The sequence below is a fragment of the Bison bison genome, unplaced genomic scaffold, assembly GCF_000754665.1.
Source record: "Bison bison bison isolate TAMUID 2011002044 unplaced genomic scaffold, Bison_UMD1.0 scf7180017864222, whole genome shotgun sequence".
NCBI lineage: Eukaryota > Metazoa > Chordata > Mammalia > Artiodactyla > Bovidae > Bison > Bison bison.
In genome coordinates, this window is record NW_011494794.1 from 1015826 (window position 1) to 1027195 (window position 11370).

The window sequence follows — 11370 nt, forward strand, 5'->3', positions numbered from 1 at the left end:
TAGCCAGGAGTGCTGTTTGTTCTGCCTGAAGTCTTCACTCTGGTCCCAGACCTTCCTTTGACCTTCCTTGTCTTTTAGCCACCGCCATTTTGGACTCCTCTCCCCTATTCTACCTACCTAACAGATAGATCCCTTTTCTACTTCTGCATGTCTGAATCACTGTCTCAGAAGTCAGGGTCTATACTGGAAAACCTGTACCTCACTCAGAGAGCTTCATGGATTCAGATCAACATGAATGCAACATCTGCACTGTGCAAGGAATTGGACAGGTGCTGAGGAAAAGATGAGTGAAATGCAACTGTCTTCAAGGAAGGCCATGCGCACTGAGACAGTGTTAATCAACAATTAACACTCAGTCAAATAGAGGTGTGTGCCAGAAACAGATGACCGGTGGGCACAGGCCAGGATGTTAAATGAAGGATGTCATAGAAGGAAGCTTAATCTTCAATCAAACCGTGTAACTTCAGGTGGCCAATATGTTAAGATATGTTAGTTTTAAATAGTACAAAACAATTACCCATTATTTCCTTCCTGATGAGATGTAAGAAACTTGGTATGATGGTTACTCCTTTGTTAATAATTAACACTCTTATGAGACGCACCCAGGGTTCTTAATCCAGAGCTGTTTGCAGATTACCCCTAAAAAAGTTTATATTCACATTTATTAGCAACCAAAATTCCTTACGATTTGCATGTATACTTTACAAAAATTGGGGCATCAGAACTTCAGAATCCTAACAGAGCCTCAGAATACTACCTAAAGACATGAGCACCAATAACTGTAATTATCTATGCCCTACCATTCAGAGCAATACTTTGCTTCCGATTTTTGAGTACTGATTCTAAATCCAGTGAATAATGAAATTATTACTTGTAAAATAAAATCAGCTAACAAGTTTATAAAAGCATGTTTATAAATGAAAGAGTGTAGAAAATGAGTGCGTACCACATACTAGAGCAAGAACAATTTCCTGAAAACTTATTTTTACACCCATACACACCCTATGTTACCTATAACACAGGGTGTGTATGGCTGTAAAATACTCATGTATTTCTTAGTGAAAGCCCAATTCCAAGTTTGCAGACTGTATAACACTAGCATTGGAAATGGCTAATCATCCAAGCAGTGTCCACTGAGAGCCAGAGCACTGCTGGATCTCCCAGACTGGAGACAAAGAAGAGTGATTCCACCCCAAAAAAGCAGGAAGATTTTACTGTTTTTAAAAAGTAGTAACTTTGTTTTCTCTTGATGCATCTTATCAAGAAGTGACCAAATTCAATGTAAAACATCACAACATCACTGTAAAACAACATATGTATTAGAGACACAACAAAGCTCCGCAATACACATCCTCATTTTAGAGTGAGCAACAAACGCTCAGTCGCCAAATCCAGTCATAGCTCTCTGAATTCGAAATGTTAACAATCCCATTCTCTGCAGTTGCCACAGAAAGCCATGACAGTTTACAGGGGAGTGTCACTTTTCTGTCTCTTTCCTCAGCTGTTGCTGTTGCAGCTAAGAAAAGCACCAAGCAGTAGCTAGCATTTATTTGAGTATATCCTATATGCTGGCCCCATGACAACTGCCTTCACATTTCAATCCTCACAATTGCTCTACAGAGAAAAATTCCCATTTGTCAGAGTGGAAACCAACTGGAGTGGTTACATAACTTTCCCAAGCCATACAGCTGATAAGCTGGGGTGCTGTGTGCTGTGCTGAGTGAGTCGCTTCGGCCGTGTCTGACTCTCTGCAACCCTACAGACTATGGCAAGCCAGGGTCGATAAGCTGGATAGACAGGATTCAAATCAGGGATGCTGAGCTCCAGAGCCTGAGCTTTTGCCACCGTAACACCCTGCAGAAAGAGTTTACTGCCAAAGATCAGACACAGAGCCTACCTAGGCCTCTCACTGCTGAAGACAGAGGCCCGGCCCTCAGGAAAGGGTGGCATCAGGTCACAGCGCAGAACGCGGTGCACATAAACAGATGCTATCTTCTCAGAGGTTGTTCCAGCTTAAGTTGAAAACTATGAGCACAGAGCAAGGCGAGACTCTTTACTGGTAAACAACTAATGAACAATCACAATTGACACAATTACAAGTGACACCAGTTGCAACCCAAAATAGTATCAAGATCTAATATAGCTCTCTCCTTGGAGTCAATAACACATTTATCCAAACTCACAAGTAATGTTAGAATCCATGCAATATCATAATCTACGATTCCACAAATCCCATTATACCACAGACTATCATAATTACTGAAATTAACTACTGAACTATGAGAACTTCCACTTTCACCCAATTTCCAAAGCCCTGACAAAACAACACTTTTGAAATCAGGCAACACTGCTGTAGCCAACATCTCTGTGCATCGAGTCAATTTCAAATTATCAACCGTGGACATGACTCAAAAATCATCAGTTTGCTATCACTAAACAATTCCACTGGTCCTATGACCCAATCATGACACAGAAATAACACATTTTAATCATATTCAGTGACTAATTCTGCCAACAAATCTGAAAAATAAAAATAAGTTTTCACAAAAATATATACAGTTCCAGCTCTTTAAGAACTAACTGGAATGCATGGAAGAAATTAACAGTTTTCTGTCTTCTTTTGACAGTTCAAACTGAAAGAACTAGGAAGATAAAGAATTCTTAACTGGATGTCTTGCTCTTTCACAACTGCTACTTTTTTTGAAATGGTAATAATAACATAGTAAAATTCAAGCAGTTCTAAAGATGAACATAAGTCTTTCCCACATCTGACCACATGATCTCCCCACCTCGACCCCACTCCCCAAACCCTGTCACTGGTCTCCTGTGTGTCCTGCTGGAGTCAGCTGGAACACACAGACGCACACACCACACACAAGCACACACGCACACTCCACCCTGCGTGTCCTCTCCGTTCCTCCCCCTCTTGTTACGCTAAAATGGCAGACAACTGTATAAGATCTTTTCTGCCTCCATGTTTTTTCATTTAAATGTATCTTTGAGAAGATCTTAAAAATACTAGAAAGTTATAAACATCAAATCTAAACAAAATCTGTATAGAAACAGTACACACAAAACATCTCTCACCAGGTGTTAAAACTGGTGACCTCTGCTGGCAGGACATATAGAAGTCCAAGGTCAAAGAAGTAAAAAGGGTTTGTTAGTTTTTGCACAAGAATAGGAAAGTTATTGGTATTTCCCTGATAGAGCAACAGGCTTTACTCCAAACCCCAGTTTAAGATCTCCAAATATATATTTGCTTACTAAGGAAAACAGACAAAGGTGACTTAGGGAAAATCCATCACTTAAGTGGGTAAAAAATTTTCAAGTATACTGCATTATACATTTTAAAATAAAAGATGACAAAAAACATTGATACAGCTACAAACAGCATCTAAAAATTCACACACATATGATAAATTTTATCCTATAAAATAATCATAGAGAAAATGAAAAAAATATTAAGGAAATTCATTCATTATCTATTCCCATTACCTTATTTCACAAACCAGAAGTAGATGACCCAATTGCCTTACACTGCCAGTTAATGACATCTGACAATCACAAAATAGAAACTGAACAAAATTAGTACACACTCTACCCAATTAGCCTGCTCAAATTAAGGGGAAAGCATAAAACACCTCTCCCTAACCCTTAAGTCGTGCTCCATTAGCAGCTGAATGTAACCACCAAAATATGCTATTAATTGTTAAACTCTGGCAAGGTGTTTGCTTACACTAATGTCAAGTACTTCCTATTTATTATTCTATGTAAGATGTAGATTTTTCAGTCTTCCAATATACTAAGAAAATTTAGCTCTCAAAAAAAAAAAATCACAAAATTAAATAACAAAATCTCAGAATTTTAATATAGGAATTGATTGTACAAGTATCGGTAGAATGAAAGAGCAAACTTTAGAAAGCATTTCATCTTATCCTCTTATACCTTTCTGGAAACTAAATGACTTAGCCATATAACTACGGTTTTGTTGGGGGGGGGGGGAGGCAAAAAATTCACTTAATATTGAATCCACATTAAAATGCTATCCACCATTCAGGTACATAAGCAGTTAAGAACAAAAACACAAACATCCACTAACAACCAAGGCACTGGTCACCCTGTTATGATGCCTATCACTCAGGATACAATGCAGAAGGAAGGAAGGCGGAAGGGAAGGAAGGAAGTGAGGGAGGGAAAAAGAGGAAAGCAACGGTACCAACTTTGATCTCAGACAAAGATGCAGATTGATATCTAGTCCTTAACAAAAATTCTTTGTTTTAAATTACTTAAAAACAGAAAACCTCACCTTTGTTTAAAGAAAAAAAAAAAAAGTTTGAGAGTCCCTAGTACAATTTCACATAAAAATAACATAAAGACGACACTGGAATGACCATCTCTGACCCCTGACTGCTGTGTTTTCTTCTGTATTAAATTCTATCTCCTGAAAGAAATGTTCAATAAAGAGGGAAACAGGTGGCAAACTCCCCAGTTTAAACATTCAATACTTAGTCTTCTTCATTTATTCCTCAAGTTGACCATTTCACATAAATACCTTCCTTAACCCTCTGGAACTCTCCATTTACTAAAATGGAACTTCTGATCTTCCAGCATGACCCTTATGGTCTGACTGTACTATTTCTGAGCTGTGAATCCAAGCTCTCACAAAGCAGGGTAACATTCAACTTATTTTGACACTGAAACCTTCTATCTTAAAACTCTAAATGTTAAAAATTTCAAAAAGACATAATACCAAGATAGTTGCCTTTAGAATAAATCACCCAGGTGGATTGGCACCTCTTTACCACAAACTACTACTGAGAAGGGAATTCGCTGGTGGTCCAGTGGTTAAGACTCTGTACTTTGACCGAGGTGGCACGGGTTCAATCAGTAGGTGGGACACTAAGGTCCCACATGTCACATGGCCAAAAAAAAAGAAAGAAAACTACTGAAAAGAGATGGTTACAATGACATTCCTCTGGGAGACGGAACCCATTGACCCTGTATGATAGATAGTTAACACATTCATAGTAACAGCTCAAATGGGATTCCAGTGTGGTCAGAAGGCTGTCACATATAGTGAGAGCTAAAAACATAACCTTATTTAGACATACTACTGAGAAAACAATAAGCAAAAAAAACTGACAATTAGAAAATAAAATCCAAAAATCTGAAGTTTCATAACAACACAAATATAATCAGATAAAGCCAATTTAGCGTGACATGATTCCTAGACTAGGCTTTTCACCAGGACTGTGGCTACTATCCCAGGATTAAGAGAATAAAACTATCCACTTTCATTTCACTCTAAATAATGACTAGGTTCTTTTTTTCCCCTTCCTTGTCAACACTGGCAACATCAAAATTCAAATTAATGGTTATGTGACTATAGTATAACTAAACTTTGAAGGCTTAATTCAAAAAGAAGCTTGACACAGTACCAAGAGTGAAACAGGACTGTCACTGTTCTTATTTAAACATGGGCCCTCATAGAAGCAATCCATTTTATCATGAAGATAGTATAGTACAAAAGTCAAGAATTTTGCTACATACTCTATGGAAAATTGGAGAAGGAAATGGCAACCCATTCCAGTATTCTTGCCTGGAGAAACCCATGGACAGAGGAGTCTGGTGGGCTACAGTTCATGGGGTCACAAAGAGTAGGACATGACTGAGCAGCTAAGGAAAATGGTCCTTTCCTTCAAGAAATCTAATTGTAGTTGAGGCAATGTGACACATTCTCACAAAACAATAAATAATTACGGAGTCTGCGACATTCATTAAATCCAATCCAATCTCAGAGAAAAAATAGCCTGAGTCAGGATGGCCAGAAAAAGCCTCATGAAAGTGGGACTGAAACCAGGCTATAAAAAGGACAAAGGGAAGAACAGCACACACGAAGGCGAGTAGTGAGTATGACAAAACTGCAGTGTTTATTTGACAGGCAAGCAAGAATCCCAGTTGGCGAAGAGTGGGAAATAAAGCTGAACAGGTTAGAATGGAGCCTTAAAGGCCAGACTTGAAGCATATGAACTACATCCAGTTGGCAAAGGGAAGCCATAATGGGTTCTTCAGCAGGGGAACTGACATGATGAACCAATATTTAAATGAATTACACTGTCGGCAGTTAGAGAAGATAGAATGAAGGCTGCCCGAAGCACCCGGCCAGAAAAGTAAAGCAATAACCCAGAAACCTAAACCCATTCATTCATTCCTTCCTTTACCGAGAGGAGACTGCTAGTTAAGAACATGGCCTAGAAGTCAGACACATTGGGCTCAAGTCCCTCTCAGCAACCCCTTCCTTGCTACCTGAGCCTGTTTCCAAGCAGTTGGTAATTAAAAGAGCAGTCACTCAGTCACAAGTACCTGCCAAAGCACCTTTGTGGTCCTGACACATAGAATTCTAGTAGTAGTTAACACTACTGCTGAATTAAGAGTGACAAAAAATGGGAAGGGAAAATAAGGCTCAAGGATACTTCAAAGGAACAGAACCTCCAAGCGGAACTGTCTTGATAGCAGCTGAAAATGTAGAACACTAACACAGATAAAAGGTTGAGACTGAAGGAAATAACCTACTTAAAGTAATCACTCCAATTTAAAAAACAGATAGATCCTAGACACTGCGGATCCATCCTCGAAAAATTAAATCTCTCTTTATTTAAAAAGAGTTAGAAAAGGTTTCAAATGGTTCAAGCAGAATTAAAAGGTCCAAGTCCAAGCAACAGAAGAACAGCAACAAAGACACACAGAAGACCCACCACTGCCTACACCAGACGTGGAACTAAGCTTCCACTTAGTTACAACCCAGCCTCATGCTTCAAGTAAGCCTTAAGTCACAACTTCAGGAGTAAATAAATTACGCTAAGCATATGTCAACTATTTAGCCCAAGAATTCAGGAAATAAAACTGCTAAATACTTCCTATGACATTATGCCCCTACTTAAATAACAAGTAAATAAAATGTAATGCAAAGAAGCAAACTTCAAATCCAAAGCCATCATCATCCTAATCACCTTACATTTCCATAATGCTTCTTTGTCAGCTACTGCTCTCAGAAACTTACACATACTTTTTTTTTTTTTAAACCAAAGTATCCTAATGGCTCGACAGTAAGGAATCCTCCTGCCAATGCAGGAGAAACAGGGAATATCCCCTGGAGGAGGAAATGGCAACTCATTTCCTTCCATGTATTCTTGCCTGGGGAATCCCACAGACAGAGGAGCCTGTCGGGTTACAGTCCATAGGGTCACAAGAGTCGGACATGACTTAGCAACTAAATTCAGCAATAGCTGATTTACATTGTTGTGCTAATTTCTACTGTACAACAAGTGTCTCAATTATACACACATACACATTTTATACATATATTCTTTTCCACTAAGATTTATTCCACGAGACTGGCTATAGTTCCCTGTGCTATACAGTAGTTCGTTGTGTATCCATTCTAAATGTAATAGTTTGCATCTACCAACCCCAAACTCCCAGCCCATCCGTTTCCTTCCCCCTCCCTCTTGGCAGAGGCTAGTCTGCTCTCCGTGTCTGGAAGTCTGCTTCTGTTTTGTAGATAATTCATTTGTACTGTATTTTAGATTTCACGCATATCATACAGTATGTATCTCTTTGACTTATTCACTTAGGATGATAATCTCTAGTTGTATCACATAGATAATTCTCTTCATCTGCTCAACTCTATGAAGTTGACTGTCCCACTACACAGAGGAGCAAACTAAGACACAGTGGAGTTGCTCCCACAAGGTGATAAAATTAGTAAGGGATGAAGCCTGAGTCTGAAGCTGGGGAGTTCACCTTGAGAACGCCTGACAGAACCTGCAAGCTGCACAAAATGACTTTTATGATTTTTCTTACACGAGTTTTCAGAAATATGTGCTCTGAGGATCTGCTTTTCCTTCTTAAGTTTAAGTATGGAATCACATTTCCTTATTTCTGCTGGCAGTATGTGGAGAGGCTACATCACTGCAGTGAATCTTAAAGTCGGAAACTCAGCAGTGGACAAGAAGATTACATCTTATTACTAATAAACAGTTCTAGAGAGTTAAGCCAATGATACATGAGCCTTATGAATTTCATTTATCTACACAATGATGTGACCCAGTTAGTAGCAACCCCAATTATAGAATTATAAACTTCATTAAAAACAGTAGTTTTTCAAAGGATACCTACAGATACGACTGACAAAACTTAGGCCCAGCTAAAGTCATCTAGACATAAAACGGACTAGGGCTCAAACAAAGGTCTGAATACTAGTGCATCATTTGATCCTTCTGTGGCCTTGAACAAGTGAATTAACTTATCTTCACCTCACTGTTTTAGCATCCACAAATACTACCCAGCTCAGGATTAGACTGGGGTATGAATGACGTAGCAAAGCACCTCACACCTTTCCTAGAGTACAGCCCAAGCAGAGTTCCTTTCCTTGGACTCTTGCAAAAAGGGCTATTAATGGTACTCTTAGGGAGTCCAAACCCAGAGATGGTGAACAGTAAACCTCTCCAGCATAGCCTTTCTCACATAGGTTTTTAAATTCAAGTATCTCTTGGCAATAGAATAGAATATACCAACATATGGTCTCCAAACCAGACCACACTCTTACCAGTTGTTTGCTACACAGCCCTGGGGTCCTAGCCTTTTTGTCCTGTGGCGGTGTACTGCTTTTTTTTTTTTTTTTTGCATGTTAGTGACTTACACTATAAATGTCATTTGAAATGAGTCAAATTCCATGTACTAGAAAAATATAAAGTTCCAGACAGTGTCAATATTTCTGCTATCTCTCTCCCCTGACTTACAACTATTCACATTCTTCTCAATTCTTTTTCTACAAATAACACAGAAAATGAATAAATTCAACAAATTATGTCTTCCTCAAAATATGTCAAGTCAGAAATTCTTTGTAGTAATAACTGCTGTAGTAAATTGGAGATGAATCCCTTTATCAGCTACCCATTTGACAAGGTTGTACTTATATTTCATTGCTATATATGAACAGATATATTTGTTCAACAGGTTGTCATTCAAAAGGTCCATTAGTCTCATCTCTTATCAGTAACCCCTATGTTTATAGTCATTCTGCCCTTTCTGAATATTAGCCAGAAAGGCTCCCAGTACACAGGAAGCAGTTACTTCTTATTCTCCTCCTGGGCATGTTCTCGTGGTAATTATGATAAATCTTATGTTGAGAACAGACCTAACAAAGATCTCTGAACATGTGCAAAAAAGTTATTAAAATAGTCAACACTTCTTTGAAACAACCAATGAAAAAATATAACCTTCACAAGGGGCCATCCCATTTACCACGGGTGTTCCCCGTACTAACAACCAAAGCTGGTACACGTGGGAATAAAAAAACCTGTTATAAAACTAATGGTGACCCTTGCAACAATTTTTATGGCATTAACAAATAATTAAGTTCCTTAACAGTAAGAAAAACTTTTTCCTTGTACGTATTGTTTTCATACCCCATTCGGTTTAGTGCTTTGCCCTCTAGGTCTGATTGTAACAACTCAAATGGCAAAAAAAAAAAATAGTAGTCGTTTATGGATTTAATGGTTGTGATTACATGTATCACATGGTGCAAGACAGCAGAATTGGGGTGAAAAAAAAAAAAACATATTCCAAAGAAGCAGGAAAACCTCGATTTAAGAGCAAAAAGTATAAACACAAATCACAAGCCTAACCACTCTCAGGCATATTTTCTGCTGCCCCTCCTCCACAGGTAAACGCTATTTCTAGAACGGCGCTCAATGATAATTTCCGAAGCTTGCTTGCCATGAACTCCCATGATACAACCCAACATACACACTGTTTTCATGGAGACAAAGCTGCCCTATTTCACCAGACTATAAACTTATTAAGAGTGAGAACATACAGTCCCAGGAAGTCAAGATTACTAAAATACACCAATGCAGCATGAGTCTGATTTAACAAAAATGAAAATAAACCACACTGGGAAAACCAAAAAGTCACTCACTGTATCTTCAGCGTGTAATCAGGATATTTATTACTTTTTTAAGTAAATGAAACCACCACCAGGGCCTCATATTATCCGACCAGATAAAGGAGTCTTAGGAAAAAAGGGGGGAGGGAAATGATTACCTAATTATATGGGGGAGGGGGAATTAAACCATTCAGACTAAAAATAACCTACATTTCACCCACCATATTTTATGAGCAAGCTTGTTTAGATCAACAGAAGGGTCTTGCCTGGAAAACCAGAAAGCCAACAGTCAACTTCCCTCAGTCAACTATAAATCATATAGGCACTAAAACTCTTCACCTTGGTGCTCGCACAGTCCACCGGTTTAAGCAAACTCCAGACACAGAAAAATCTAGTTTTTAACTTGATTCCAACACTTTAGTCATTCGTAATCACCACATTATTTTCGAGAATATCATTAGATAAGCTAAGAACGGGAGCGTTTTTTAAAAGCCATTACAACTCAAATTTTACATGAAACACACCATTTTCACAACCCAAATTTATTCTCGGTTGCCCCTGCAAAGTGATGCCTATTTCAGCAAATTAGGAACTTCCAAAAATACTGAACACGCTCACACACGCATGGCTTCCCTGGAGCTGCCATTTCAGATTAATATTTCACTGAAATAAAAGTCTGCTGCTGTTCAAAAAATGACATCGGTTGCAAAGAGGAAGTTACCGAGAAACCACCCTCACAACGTGGCCTTTACACTGTCAGAAAATAATGTGACTCTGAGCCACCCAAAACTTACCAGGAAGCTAGCAATAACTTTGCCAATTCTACACTTCTGAACCCAACTTCAAAAAGGCTCTATCAAATGTCTCCTCAAGACGCTAAAAAGCTCCAAGTTACAAATAAACACGTCCCGGAGTGCGGCCCTGCGGCCGCGCGCCCCTCCCCCCCGCACCCCCGCCCAGGACGCGCGCCCCAACAGCCGCCCCCCGCACGCCAGCCGGGGTCGCAGCGCCGGGGCCTGGGCCGCGCCGGGGGAGGGGCGCGGACTTCCATCGCAGCCCCAGGTTTCGCCAGAAAACGTGCACCGAAGCCCTCTCCCCTGCTAAAAATAGGCTATAAAGGAGTCGGCCTCATGATGGCTCCTTGATTCAATTTGCTGCAAATTCTTTCCTGAAAGCCTCCCCCACAGACACATACACACACACCACACACAAAAAGGGGGTGTAAATGCACGAAGGGTGGAAGAGGGGGAGCAGGCCGACGTGCACATTTTCGGGGACAACAACATAATAAGGGTGAGGATCCCCCGGGACCAGGAAAGGGTAGGGGGTGGGCAGGCACGTGAGCATTTCAAAGAAGCCTGGGAGAGCAAAAAGGGGGGATGGGGCACCCTAAATGCCGTCCCTCCCTCCCCTCCCCCACC

The 11370-nt window shown here is 39.8% G+C and overlaps 1 protein-coding gene and 1 long non-coding RNA gene across 3 annotated transcripts in view; one reads left to right on the top strand and one right to left on the bottom strand.

Moving 5' to 3' along the window:
• The window catches only part of TBL1XR1 (transducin (beta)-like 1 X-linked receptor 1), a 178942-nt gene extending 168072 nt beyond the window's left edge, over positions 1-10870 (bottom strand). For both annotated transcript variants that reach the window (XM_010845692.1, XM_010845691.1), the window contains exon 1: positions 10744-10870. The gene's annotated coding sequence lies outside the window, so the exon portion shown is untranslated. The remainder of the gene's footprint in view (positions 1-10743) is intronic.
• Positions 10871-10887: 17 nt separating this feature from the next.
• Positions 10888-11370, top strand: part of LOC104992722 — a 65453-nt gene continuing 64970 nt past the window's right edge. Inside the window, exon 1 of the long non-coding RNA XR_825734.1 lies at positions 10888-11242. This is a non-coding gene — a long non-coding RNA (uncharacterized LOC104992722). The remainder of the gene's footprint in view (positions 11243-11370) is intronic.